Source organism: Ursus americanus, chromosome 7 (assembly GCF_024610735.1).
Source record: "Ursus americanus isolate L20-20 chromosome 7, mUrsAme1.1.p, whole genome shotgun sequence".
Lineage (NCBI taxonomy): Eukaryota > Metazoa > Chordata > Mammalia > Carnivora > Ursidae > Ursus > Ursus americanus.
In genome coordinates this window covers 58976128-58990420 of record NC_142133.1, presented here as the reverse complement: position 1 = coordinate 58990420, position 14293 = coordinate 58976128, and the positions used below count along the sequence as shown (strand labels likewise).

General features: G+C 34.1%; 1 long non-coding RNA gene across 2 annotated transcripts in view; it reads right to left on the bottom strand.

Annotated features, from left to right (window-relative positions):
• The window catches only part of LOC148109707 (uncharacterized), a 156811-nt gene that overhangs the window by 9896 nt on the left and 132622 nt on the right, over nucleotides 1–14293 (bottom strand). The window contains exon 3 of one of the 2 annotated variants that reach the window (XR_015725089.1): nucleotides 4323–4500. The exons of the other annotated variant lie outside the window; for it this stretch is intronic. This is a non-coding gene — a long non-coding RNA (uncharacterized LOC148109707). The remainder of the gene's footprint in view (nucleotides 1–4322; nucleotides 4501–14293) is intronic. 2 annotated transcript variants of the gene reach the window in all.

Sequence of the window (14293 nt, the reverse complement as noted above, 5' to 3'; positions counted from 1 at the left end):
AGCTTCTATTATTCTCCCAAAATCAGTAGATTCATTTGCCCATATTATTTTGGAACTTGAGCTAATTCTCAATTACTTATCAATTATTTCTTGAATAATATTTACCATAGGAAAACAAATATCAAAATATCGGCTATGAAATGATCCAAGGTGGAACATTTTCCTGGGTATTCTGTACACAATTTTTCAGTTAAATATTTTATTAGACAGTTCTAGTTGCAGAGTAAATCTCTATAAAATTTGATAATAAATTTAACAGGCTAGTTTCAAGGAAGAGAAAGAAGTGTTGTGGTGGTAGCAGTCACAGAGGGACAGTTAGAGGTTGAGACACAGAGAAGAATCTGGAATTATTAGAATTTCAAACGACCCAAGTAGAAGTAGTTCAAGAGATCTGCTCTTCCACAATAGTGGGATTTATGACAGAAATAGTGGCACTTAACAAGAAAAATACACTTGTATTGTTATTTCTCGGTAATTCAAGAGAGAGAATGACTGAGGGCTAAAACCTTTAGAACGGTGGCAGGTGGTAAATTAACACTTTTATGTGTGCTAATAATGACTTTTAAAAAGTCCCAATGACTTTTTTGCTTACAGAATCTGAAGCACCCTTATCAATAAGTCCTCAGTTCTGAGAGTATGAGGACCTTTAAATTCTGTTTCTAATGGGAATCATTGTTTATCTGAAAGGTGATATTTTACCTTAGATGTTAGCTTTTCAGTTTTCCTAGGTCCCTTCAAAAATACTCCACTATATTACGGAGACACACCAGATCTATAATTTTCCATCTTGATTTAGTCTTTCTGATAAAATTTTCATTTTAGGCCTTACATTATTTACAAAAATAGAGGACAGGGGTCATTTCATGAGCTGTTGGGTCTAAATCAGCACATTATCTGAAAATATCTTGAAGCCAGTATTTAAAGTCTCCTACAGATTCTTCCATTCCTTGCTTAAAGCCTTATATTTTTCCTCTAAAGTTCACTTGATAAAATTCAAGGAATAAATGTAACATGAAATATACAGTCTTGCTGTATCTCTCCTGAGAAATATATATTTGGAATTATTAAATTCTTTTCAGTTTCCCACCCTGTAGCCTTCAACCATTTTAATCCATCGGAGGGACTCACAAATAGATGTATTAATTTGTATGAGTCCTTCAGCTCTAGAAAGCAGGTGTCAAATAGCATTTGAACTTCCGCGGCAAATTTCTTGTCTATCCTCTTGATTGTTTTGTTCTGCTGCTGCTGCTTTGTGTCTGTATAGTTTTAGCTTTGCTAGTGGTATCACATAAATGTAATCGTATGTATTACATTGTATCTGGCTTCTTTCACTTGGTATAAGTTTGAGGCCCATCCACATTGTTGCACGCATCAACAGTTTGCTCAGTTTTATTTTTGAGTTGTGTTACATTATATGGATACTCCTATTTTGTTTATCCACTCACTTGTTGATGGGCATTTGAATTGTTTCCAGATTCTGGCTAATAAAAATAAAACTAAGAACTAATTGTGTAGAAGTCTTCATATGAACATCTCCTTTCATTTACTTGGATAAAGATGAAGGATTAGAATAGTTGTTTCTAGGAAGATCGGTAGGAGAAGAAAGAGATAAAGAAAGGGGGGGTAATCAGAAGGGGGAGTGAAGCATGAGAGACTATGAACTCTGAGAAACTGAGGGCTTCAGAGGGGAGGGGGGTGGGGGAATGGGACAGGCTGGTGATGGGTAGTAAGGAGGGCATGTATTGCACGGTGCACTGGGTGTTATATGCAACCAATGAATCATTGAACTTTACACCAAAATAAAATAAATCAAATACATTCAAGCCATAAATAAATAAATAAATAAATAAATAAATAAATAAATAAATAAATAAAAAGAAGGGGGAATGAACCTTGAAACACTATGGACTCTGGGAAACAAACTGAGGGCTTTAGAGGGGAGGGGGTGGGGGATAGGGATAGGCCAGTGATGGGTATTAAGGAGGGCACGTATTGCGTGATGCACTGGGTGTTATACGCAAGTAATGAATCATGGAACTTTACATCAAAAACTAGGGATATACTGTATGGTGACTAACATAACATAATAAAAAATTATTATTAAAAAAAGGAAAAATAAATAAATAAATACATGCAGTTTATTTTATGTCAATTTTACTTCAATGAAGTTATGAAAAAAATAGCTGTTTCATGTGGTAGGTCAATGTTTAGCTTTCAGTGAATGGCAGAAGCTGTTTTCCAAAGTAACTGTAACATTTCGCATTCTAACTGGTAATGAACGAGGCTTCAGTTTCTCCACATTCTTGCAATACTTGACCTTATCAGATTTTTGGTTATAGACATTCTAGTGGGTATGGAGTGGTCTTAAATCTTGGTTTTAGTGAGCAAATTAATTGGTCATATTCTCATGTGTTTATTAACCATTCACGTATATTCTTTGATGAAATGTCTATTCAAAACTTTTGTCCATTTTAAAAATTGTATATGTTTCCTTATTTAGCTTTAAGTTGTTTTATATACAGATATGAGTTCTTCATTAGATATGTGATATGCCAATTTCTTCCGAGTGGCTTACCTTTTCATTTACTTAATAGAGTTTTTCAAAGAACAGTTCTTAATTTTGATAAAGCACAATTTTCACATTAAAAAAAATGGATTGTTCTTTTAGTAGCTTATCTAAGAACTTTTAGCCTAACCTAAGATCATGAAAATTTTCTCCCATGTTTTGTCCAAGAGGTTTTAAAATTTTAGTTAATATATTTAGATCCTTGATATATTTTAATTTTTATGTATGGTATGAAGTAAAAGTCTAAGTTAAGCAAAAGCAAAATAGACAATTTTGATTAAAATCAAAAGGCTTGATTAAAAGTAAAATATTTTGCTCACAAAAGTATACTATTATTAAAAGGATATATAAGCCACAACAGGGAGACGATATTTATAAAACATCTCTCTGGGAAGGACTACTGTTCAGGATATAAAGAGAATTCCTACAATTCAATATTAAAAAGGCAAACAAAAAATGGGCAAGAGATTTGGACACTTAAGAATATGTATAAATCACGAACAAGCACAGGAAACAATGTTCAACTTCATTAGTCGTTGGATAAATGTAGATTAAAATTGTAATTGATATACATATCCAACAAAATGGCTAAAATCAAAAAGATTGACAACACCAAATGTTGGTGAGCATGGGAATACAAAATGATATAACACTCTGCAAAATGTTCTGAAAATTCATATGAAAATATACATACACCAGCCCTCTCACACAGAAATACCACACCCAAGTATTTACCCAAGAAAATTAAAATATATGTCCTCAAAAATACTGTACTAGGATATTCATAGCTGTTTTATTTTAATATCCAAAAAGGAAAACAGTCCAGAAGTCTATCCATAGGAGAATTTCATAAATATACTTGATATACTAATATGATACCATAGTACTCAGCAACAAAGTGTAACAAATCTCTGATACATGCAGCATCAGGGATGAAGCTCAAACACATTCTACTGCATGTAAGAAGCTTTACCTGAAAGAATAGGATTCTACTTATATGACAGTTTGCAACAGGCAAATAATCTATACTACACGAAATAAAAGCAGTATTTGTTTCAGAGCAGTATGGGAGTTGGGACTGACTAGTATCCTTGAGGAAACAGTGGGGTGAAGTTAATGGTCTGTAAGTTGATAAGGGTTTGAATTGCAGGGGTAGATGTATGTGTTAAAACTCAGTGAATGTATGTTTAAGATCTGTGTATTTCACTGTATTGTGCATAAAAATTATGCACAAAAAGTCACAAAAACTGTAAGCAAATTTTGAATTCTAGTTGATAAAATCCATGCTGAATGCTGAAGTATTTAGGAGCAATTTTTTTTTCCTGAGCACTCCTTGCAATAATTTTATTGATACTGTCCTTCTCAAGGGAGTGCTCTCAACCTGGAGTTCCCAGTTGTGTATTCATAACTCTAAGAGCATAGGACACTGTGCTAGCATGAACACAACAAATATGCCTCTATAATCAATTTCAATCAATACCAAGTAGTTTTAAACATTCATTTTCCAGAAACGTATTAGAAGAGAATGAAAACTTCCCAAGAAGGTTTAAGATACAATGTCTGACTACAACACAGTGTTGAGTTAGGCTGCTTCAAGCTCTGCCTTTCTATTTCCTGAAGGGGTATGTTCAGTCTCCTGTGCTTTCTGGGGCATTTTGATAGAAAAGTTAGAGAAAACCTGCAACTGAAACAAAAGATCAAGAATGGAATTATGTGAGAATTATGTGGAAATCTTCTAGTACAGATTTCATCTTACCATGTACAGCTTGGTAGAAAAAGAAACTTCTCTCCTCAGACTCGGACTGTGTTTCTGCAGGTGGCACTTTGATGTTAGATTTATTTGTGGTAGTTAAGATCATCCAGAAATGTGTTTAACATCTGGTTCCAAATAACACATGGTTCTGTTGTTCTGATTATAAAATGTCATTGTTGCTCTGTGAAGGAATACATATAACTCAGTAAGAGAAGCTGAAGTGATTTCAGCATAAGTAGTTGTAACAATTACTTTTGAAAAAGAAAAAACTATGGCAGAAATATTTAAGTAGGTTGGATAGGATTTATTCTCTGAGATCAGAAAGTATAATTCCTGAACTCCATAAATACAGTAGAAAACTAAACTTGGTGACAGTTCTCCAGAATCAAGCTCATTCACCTCTTCCACGTTTTTGTGAAGTATGTCCAGTTAAGGGCAGGGGTGGACTAGCAAGATAAGAGAAGGATGATTAAATACATTTTTGGCCAAGGTGAGTTTGCATTTGTACCCAGAAAGTGAAATCTAAAGTTTTATTTTTGGATACACACACACATACACAGTAGTTAAGTATATATCAGCACATTACCTCTCACAGGAAAAAATACTGGTGGTAAAAAAACAAGTGCTTATTGTTTTCTGAGAGTTAGGAAATAGGCAATATAAGTGGAACTGAAAAAGAATTAAAGAATGAGCTACCTATAAGCCTAGAAGACGATGGATATAATAGAGTATCATGGCAAACACATGAAATCAGGGGGACAAACAAGAGCAGGTCAAAAACCCTACAAACTACAGAGACATACAAGAGAAAGAGGTCTGAGAAAGAACCACTGAACTCAGCAAACTCTTCACCTACTGGGCAAGAGGAGGTTTGTTTAAACAATTCTAAATCTTGAATTACCAACTGCCCATCTACTTCAGAACATTACTTTGTTGGTCTTGGAATTGCGCATAAAGCTATCATTCCTAGATCATTAGATTATGACAGTGCTATCCTTGTACAAGAACTCACTCTGAGTTTTGCCCCTAGAAAGGACAGAAAAAGAGATATATGTTCTTTTTTGTGTAGTACATTATCTCTCCATAACTGAATTCAAGTACGCCATACATCTCTCAAGAAAAGTTAATTCAGACAGTGACATTCCTTAGAATTTTACCAAACAGCTATCCCATCGTAACATTCATTCCATTCATTTAATAAATTTGAGACTAAAGCAGGGGAAAAACAAGAACAATTCATATTGACAAATATCCACCTATTAGTACTTTATCTGAAACAACACTATGTAACAAACAAAAAAGAAGATGTTTAAAAATGAAGGCTCTGCCATGTATTCGTTTCCCATTATAATAAAATGAAAGACCATTTACCTATGGAATTCTACAATTGCCTATCAAAAAAAAAAAATAAAATAAAATAAAACAACATGTATTTCAGTTGTCAAAGCAGATCTCCCCCAGTGTTCCATATAAATGCTCATGCCAAAAATTCCTGTCTCTATTTGATACACTCTAAAATAGAACTGTCTGTGTTTGACAAATATTCCCATTCAAAGCAAACTCTTTCAATATTAACAACTATAAAACTAATGGCAGAATCAAAACACTATTAGCATTCTAAAAAGGCAGGGGTTGGATTTCTCTACAAGGCTGTTATACAATGCAAATCATGTGTGCCTGTGTTCAGTCACAACAATAAACAGAATATAGTGAGGCCTAGAAAATTATCTATTAAAATTATTTTCAGCTTCTTTGTAAAGAACAACAATTTCTCATTTTCTAAAAGCCTTGTGATCAAAGGAGGCCCTGACTAGGACATTACTGGGTGCTGTGAAAGCTGAAGCTTTCTTACTGTATACATTCATAAACACAAACTCAATCGATTCATAATCCAGTCATCTAGTTCTCTTCAGTTTTTCTTTTCTTCTTTCTTCCCTTCTTGTCCTTCCCTTTCCTTCTTTCCTTTTTCTTTCAATAAAGTTACTAAGCATCTGATAAAGGCTTAAGGAGCACTATCGCCATTGTCATGAGCCCGTAAGGAAACCAAGAATAATATTTTTAAAAGCCCAAATTAACAGCATTTGGTCAGAATTAATGCTGACAAATTATGCAGAATTTTAAAATTCATGAATAAAATTTCCCTAATTTTCTCTACTTATAGTCAGATTTAGTTGAGTGCCATGTGTATTTGGCTGCAACGGACCAGGGGTGGGTGATTTTTAGTTTCCTGTATATCCTCTTATATAGTCTTTAAGTTCAAATTCAACACCCTTAAAAAGAAAACTTATTTTTTATACAAAATTTTTTTATCAAACTAGACTCATCACTTTGAATCAATATTTCATTTTTATACTTTCACTATTTCCTAGTATTTAAATACTGTGCGTATTTCTATTCCTTTTTACCTCTCTTTTCCTGCCTCCTTCTTAAGGTATGACCTTCATCATTCCAGCTAAGATGACTAAAGTATCTTATAAATGCGTCTAGCCAGAATCTCCCTCATTATCACCTTCAAGTTAGTTTATAAATCAACTATGGCCTATATTCTAGGGGAAAGCACACAATTCCATTGTTACACATTTTTAGCAATCTTGTTTCTTAAAGAAAACAATTCAAACACCACAATTTTTACAACATCCACTAATAATAAAAGTCGTAAAAGAGTGGGTTTAGAAGGACCATATCTCAGCATAATGAAGGCCATATGTGAAAAATCCACAGCTAACATCATACTCAATGGTGAAAAACTAAGAGACTTTCATCTAAGATCCACAAAAGGACAAGGATATTCACTCTCACCACTTTTATTCAGCATAGAAGTCTGAGCCACAGCAATCAGACAAGAAAAATAAATACAAGGCATCCAAACTGGTATAAAGTAAAACTGTCACTGTTTGCAGATGACAATACTACATACAGAAAACCTTGAAGACTCCACAAAAAAAAAGAAAACTATCAGAACTGAAAAATGAATTCAGTGAAGATGCAGGATACAAAATTAATACATAGAAATCTGTTACATTTCTATATACTAATAACAAAGTAGAAGAAAGAGAAATTAAGAAAACAATCCCATTTAAAATTGCACCAAAAAGAATAAAATATCTAGGAATAAAATTAACCAAAGAGGTAAAAGACCTGTATTTCAAAAACTATAAAATATTCATGAAAGAAATTAAAGATAACACAAAGAAATGGAAAGATATACCATGCTCACGGACTGGAAAAAAACTATTATCATTAAAATGTCCACACTATCTAAAGCAACTTACAGATTCAGTGCAACCCCTATTAAAATACCAATAGTATTTTTCACAGAACTGGAACAAATAATCCTAAAATTTTTATGGAACCACAAAAGGCCCTGAATAGCCAAAGCAATCTTGAGAAAGAAGAACAAAGCTGGAGGTATCATAATCCCAGATTTCAAGATGTACTACTACAGAGCTGTTGCAATCCAAACAATATGGTACTGGCACAAAAATGGACACGTAGATTGATGGAACAGGATAAAGAGCTCATAAAAAAAACCCTACACTTACATGGTCAATTAATCTGTAACACAGGAGGCAAAAATATACAATGGGGAAAAGACGGTGTTTTCAATAAATGTTGGGAAAACTGGATAGTTATATGCAAAAGAATGAAACTGGGCCACTTTTTCCCACCATACACAAAAATAAACTCTCAATGGATTAAAGGACTAACTGTGAAACCTGAAACCATAAAACTCCTAAAAGCAAACATAGGCAATCATCTCTTGGACATCATCCTTAGCAACATATTTATGGATATGTCTCCTTAAGCAAGAGAAACAAAAGCAAAAATAAACAACTGGGACTATGCCAAAAAAAAAAATTACACAGCAAAGGAAGCCATCAACAAAACAAAAATACGACCTAGTGAATGGGAGAAGATATTCACAAATGATATGTCTAGTAAGGGGTTAATATTAAAAATATATATAAAGAACTTCTACAACTCAAGAACAAAAAAACAGTCTAATTAAAAAATGGGCAGAGGACCTGAATACTTTTCCAAAGATGACATACAGATGGCCAACAGAAACATGACAAAGTGCTCAACAGCACTAGTCATCAAAACCACAATGAGATATCACCTCACAGCTGTTAGAATTGTTATCATCAAGAAGACAAGAGATAACAAATGTTGACAAGGATGCAGAGAAAAAGCACCACCAGTGAACTGTTGGTGGGAATGTAAATTGGTACAACCACTGTGGAAAACAGTATGGAAATTCCTCAAAAATTAAAAATACCATATGATCCAGAAATTCCAACACTGAGTATTTACTCAAAGAAAACAAAAACACTGGTTTGAAAAGATATATGCAGCCCTACATTTATTGCTGCTTTATTTATAACAGCCAAATATGGAAGCAACTTGTTTACATTGATAGATGAATGGATAAAGATGATCTGGCATATATACCTATATAATAGAATATTACTCAGCCATAAAAAAGAATAAGATTTTGTCATTTGCAACAACATGGATGGACCTAGAGGATGTTATGCTAAGTGAAATAAATCAAACAGTGAAAGACAAATATCATATGATTTCAATTATATGTGGAATCTAAAAAACAAGACAAATGAAAAAGGAAATGAACAAACCCAGACAAATAACAAGAACTGGTGGTGGCCAGAGGGAAGGTGGGTGAGAATATGGGTGAAACAGATGAAGGGGATTAAGAGGTACACATTTCCCTTTATAAAATAAGTAGGTCATGGAGACGAAGAGTACAGCTAAGGGAAAACTGTCAATTATACTGTAGTAACATTGTATGGTGACAGATGGTGACTACACTTATCATGGTAAGCACTGAATAAGGTACACAATTGTTCAATCACCATGCTGTACACCTGAAAGTAATAAAATATTATACTTAAATTTAAAAAATGTGATACTAAAAAAAAGCACTATAATTTTGTATTTAATACTCTGCTCTCTGGCTCTTAATGATTTAAAATAAAAAAAGAACAATTCTACTTTAAATAAATTTAAAAGAATCATGCTTTTATTATATTAAAGTTATAGAAGAGTTAGAAGTGATATCCACATTGATCAGGAGTGTGAATTTGATGGTCTTTCAGGCCTTTTTCTCACCTAAGATTGTTTGATTCTATTTCTACACATTTATCTCCTCTTGATGCATATATGAACTTTCTTATCTTTCTTAAACTCAAAAATCCATCATTCTCTGAACATGCCTGTACTTTGCTACTTCCATGTATTGTCAGTATTTGACACCCCTATCACCCCCCCCCCCCCCAAAAAAAAAGCCTTTTTCCTTTACTCTTCACTCATCTAAGCCCTGGCTATCTTTGAAGGCATATGAAGATGAGCAAGTTTTTACCTTTCACCCAGTTTATTACCAAATTTGGTGTGTTGATCTGTTGTCCTCCCTTCACAGCTCATCTAATTCTGTTGTGGAAGAGACAGGCCTATGTTCAGTGAAGGGCATGGCTGTCCTCAAGCTCTTCTCCCCCATGAATCTTTCACTAACATACCAATCTTCTAAAATTTTTTCAGAAAGTTCCAACCTTGGGTCTTTGTTAACAAGGTCATAGGGTGAATAATGGATAGGTTAAGAAAGAGAGGCATGGCGGATGACATAGGACTTGTGATTCTCCTTCAATGAGACCACTCGCCCAATGTGACATTGACCATGGTTACTCATTCAGCAATACTGACCCTAACTTCACATTCTGATATTTTATTCCTTCAATGTAAAGACCTTATTCAGATTGTCCTTAAAGATGGTAGAATGAACACATGCATTAGATTCCACTCCTCTGTGAATTATAGTCTAACCAAAATTATAATATACCTCTCTTTGGAGGATGGCAGAATGGAAAACTTAGATTTCTATAATAAGTGTGCACATGTCTGTGTGTACATGTGAAAGGGTAAAATCTATGAAAGAAAGCAAAATCTCCAGTTTTATAATCACTAAAGCACTATCTATAATCACTATAGATAATAAGTTCTACAGATAATCACTAAAACTGAAAAGCAAAGAAGTGGCAATATAGGCATTTAGAGAAACAGAGGCAAATACCAGCATAATTAAAAGATTAAAAAGAGCTGCTGACTACTTGGCAGTAGCAAATGTATGTGGGGCACAGAAAAATGACTTTTAAACTTTATGTATGAGTTTTATAAAAATAAATAATATATAAACTATATTATAAATAAATAAATATAAAAATAAATATATAATACATATTATAAAAATAAATAATATAAAACTAAAAATAAATAATATAAAACTAATTATAAAATATCTCAATTTATAAAATAACAATGTTTGAAAGATATTCACACACAAACATATACAAAACAGATGTGATTTGTTCTGGGAAATATTGGACAGCTGGCTGTCTTCCAAAAAGCTGATAGTATGGCCAGCTATGGTCAGTGTATCATGGTAGAAGATCTGGCCTTCGGCACTATGAACTCTGATTCTCCAACATGCCAAGATTAGATGCCATTCTCAATGGCAGATTCAGGTGAAACAAATTCATGAAACTGAGATATAAAACCCAAATGCTGCTTTTTAAATATTCCATGAGAAGCATAGCCTGTGAAGGAACCAAACGTCTGAATCCCTATAACCAGCTGTTCTCACAAAATTACCTACAATAAGAACGTCACTCACCTAATGTACACTAAAAAATACAGAGGGGGTGGAAATGGACATTAATGTTTTACATTCATACAGACCAGGGTCGTCCAAAGTAACTATATGATCCACAAATCTGTACACAGGAGCCCCATATGTAATTTGAATTTTTTTAGAGGCCATATTAGAAAATAATAGGGGTGCCTGGTGGCTCAGTTGGTTAAGGGTCTGCCTTTGGCTCAGGTCATGATCCCAGGGTCCTGGGATGGAACCCCACATCAGGTTCGTTGCTCAGTGGGGAGGCTGCTTCTCCCTCTCCTGCTTCCCCTGCTTGTGCTCTCTCACGTGCGTGTGCGCTCTTTCTCTCTCAAATAAATAAAATCTTTTAAAAAAATAGGTGAAATGAATTTTAATACTTTATTTAACCTGATATGGGCAAAAATACCATAATTTCAAAAAAAATTTCAACATGCAATCAATGAAGTTACTAATAAGATAATTATGTAGCTTTTATACTATGACTTTGAAATGCAGTGTGTATTTTACACTTACTGCACAGCTCAACTTGGATGAGCCACAATTTCAAGTGGTCAATGGCAACATATGGCTAGTAATTACCAAATTGGACAGACCTGCAGGACTCTTCTTGCAAGCATACAACAAGAGAATTGAATGGCAGAAAGCTGATATTCAGTCTTGGACTTAGAACCTCAGGAGTTAGTTATAAAATATGGATGTATAATTGTCTCAGGCTAAGGTAACAAGGCATACATTTTATCTACAGTAAGTATACATCTTTCCTGGGGACAGCACAGTTTACTGCTTGGACCTGCGCTGTCTTCTCTAAATAGTATCTGGCTGGATGCAGTCCATGTTTACCTCAATGATTTTCCTTTTTGTTTTCTAAGTAAGCCAACTAGTCCAGTGGATGAAACGTTCTTTCTTTAAATATGCTAATCCTTCGACTCAAATCAGAGCTAATTTCTTCTTACCTAAGGTTTGCCTCTTTTTAGCGACCTTGATTATCTTTCTTATATTCCACTATGTTTCAGCTGTGGAGAACTTCCTTTCCTCTTATTTTCAGAAAGCATTTTATTGCAGCCCTCAGATACAGGTAAACAGAATCCATATTCCATGTGTTTGATGGGTGCAGGATCATATAACTTCCTGTAATATGAATCTCTAATTTAGCAGGTTAGCAAGCTGAAGATTATATATCCTCACAATTCTTATATTTGAAAACATCAATTATATTTTAAGTCCTACCATAGCAATTATTTTTATACTTATTAATAAAACATATATTCTTTGGATGTTTAAAACATAATTTATTTATAAACTATATAAAATAATAATTGTTCTGTACAAATGTCCTGGAATTCAATGAGATAATATGCAAGATAATATAAGCTATGAGAAGTATTTTATACATGGATTTATTTAGTACCTCTATACATTTCTTTTATGTTTATAAAAAATGTACAAAATTGTAATGTAAAGGACACTGGCATGTGTAAGCAGAATGTTTACAGGTCAGGAATATATATACCATAAATGAAAGTCATACTCAGACAAGAAGCTCCTTTAAAAAATGGCAAACGTTTATAGTGGTAATAAATAACTGGAAACACAAATAGAATTTTCCCATTAAACTCCATTTCTCAACTTCTTGTCAGTTATTTTCAAAACAAATTTTTCAGCCGGACCTAATTTCCACATTATATTTGATAAATAATACGGAGATTTTTGTAATGATGAGATTACTGATTAGGGGATCTGGCTTTAGGAGCTCTCCAAGTATAAATTAGAAAAGTTGATGTTTTTCATCAACTGCAAAATGAGAGGTCAGACACAATGATCCTTAGGCTCTTCCTCAGCTCTAACAGACAGACTTATGACGCTGCAGAGGTTCTTGGCACTCACTGTGGTTATCCCTTTGAAACTTAGTCAAGATTTTATAGAGCCATTGAGAGAGTGCTCCAATTTCTTGGAATAATAAAAATTCATACGTATAACCATGAATCTAGGGCTTTCAAGCCCGAGAAAATCAAGAGTCCTGGGTTTGAGTTCTGCTTGTATTAAGTATCAGATCTGGGACAAACTGCTTAATATCCTTGTACCTTCAATATTCTCTTGTATAAAAATGGAGAGGATAGCTCCCGTTCCGCCCTTCTCACGTGGTTATTGAGATGTGTGTGTTTGTATGCAAGTATGTGGGCATGTAAGTATTAAAGCTAAGTAGTAATCAAATGAACAGTATATTTTCTCCACATATAAAAGCATTCCTTCACTTTTACTACCAGCTATGAGCCAGATATGATGCTAAGAATTTTACTTACATTGACTCTTTTTATCCCTATGAGGTAGTACTGCTCTTCTCATTTTATAGATGAAGAAATTGAAATTTGAATTCTCAAATAATTGCCTAAAATTACAATGACAGTAAAGAGTAGAGAAGGGATTTAAAAATGGGAGTATAGTCTAACTTCAAAGCATGTTTTTTTAAGACATTTTCTTACTGCAAGTATACTTGCACTCATTTCAAAAAGCAATTACTCAGTTCAGCAATGATCTAGTTTTGTATAAAATAATTCTGAAACTGTCACAGCAACTTAGGGTTTGGACTGACTCTAGGTAATGCAAAAACACACACACACTTTCTCTCTCTCTCTCTCATTTAGGAGTCTGTGACCCCATTTATCCTGGGTATCCTCCAACATCTTTGCCTGTTTTGTCTATGACCCTGAGCTTCCATTAACCAACAGCTAAATTATTTAATAGGATTAGAATCCCTCCAAGTTTCTTTGCCAATGGAAACATGTATTTTTCTTTTCCCTTGGTTGGTTTAGGTTTTTATCACTGCCTTCTAGCACTAAATGTTCTCTGAATTTGGGCTCTGGCGTTATTTTCCTGTTTCTTGTCTCTCTATATTCCTTTGTCTTTTCTTTCTCCCTCCAACTCCATTCCAACCCAGTATCTTCCTCTCTCACCTCTACAGTAACAATAACTGAATCTTCATGCTCCACCATCCAAAAATGACATCCTAAGGTCTCTGTCCTTTAAAATCTCTAACTGTGGGGTGCCTGGGTGGTGCAGTCAGTTGAATGCCTGACTCTTGGTTTTGGCTCAGGTAGTGACCCCAGGATCATGAGATTGAGCCCCACGTTGGGCTCCACACTCAGTGTTGAGTCTGCTTGGAATTTCTCTCTTCTTCTCCCTCTGCCCCTCCCCGCTGCTCCTCTCTTTATTAAAAAATTGAAGAATAAAATCTGTTAAAAAAAAAGTAAAATCCCTAATTTTGTTCTAGAAACATTTCTGCAGTTAA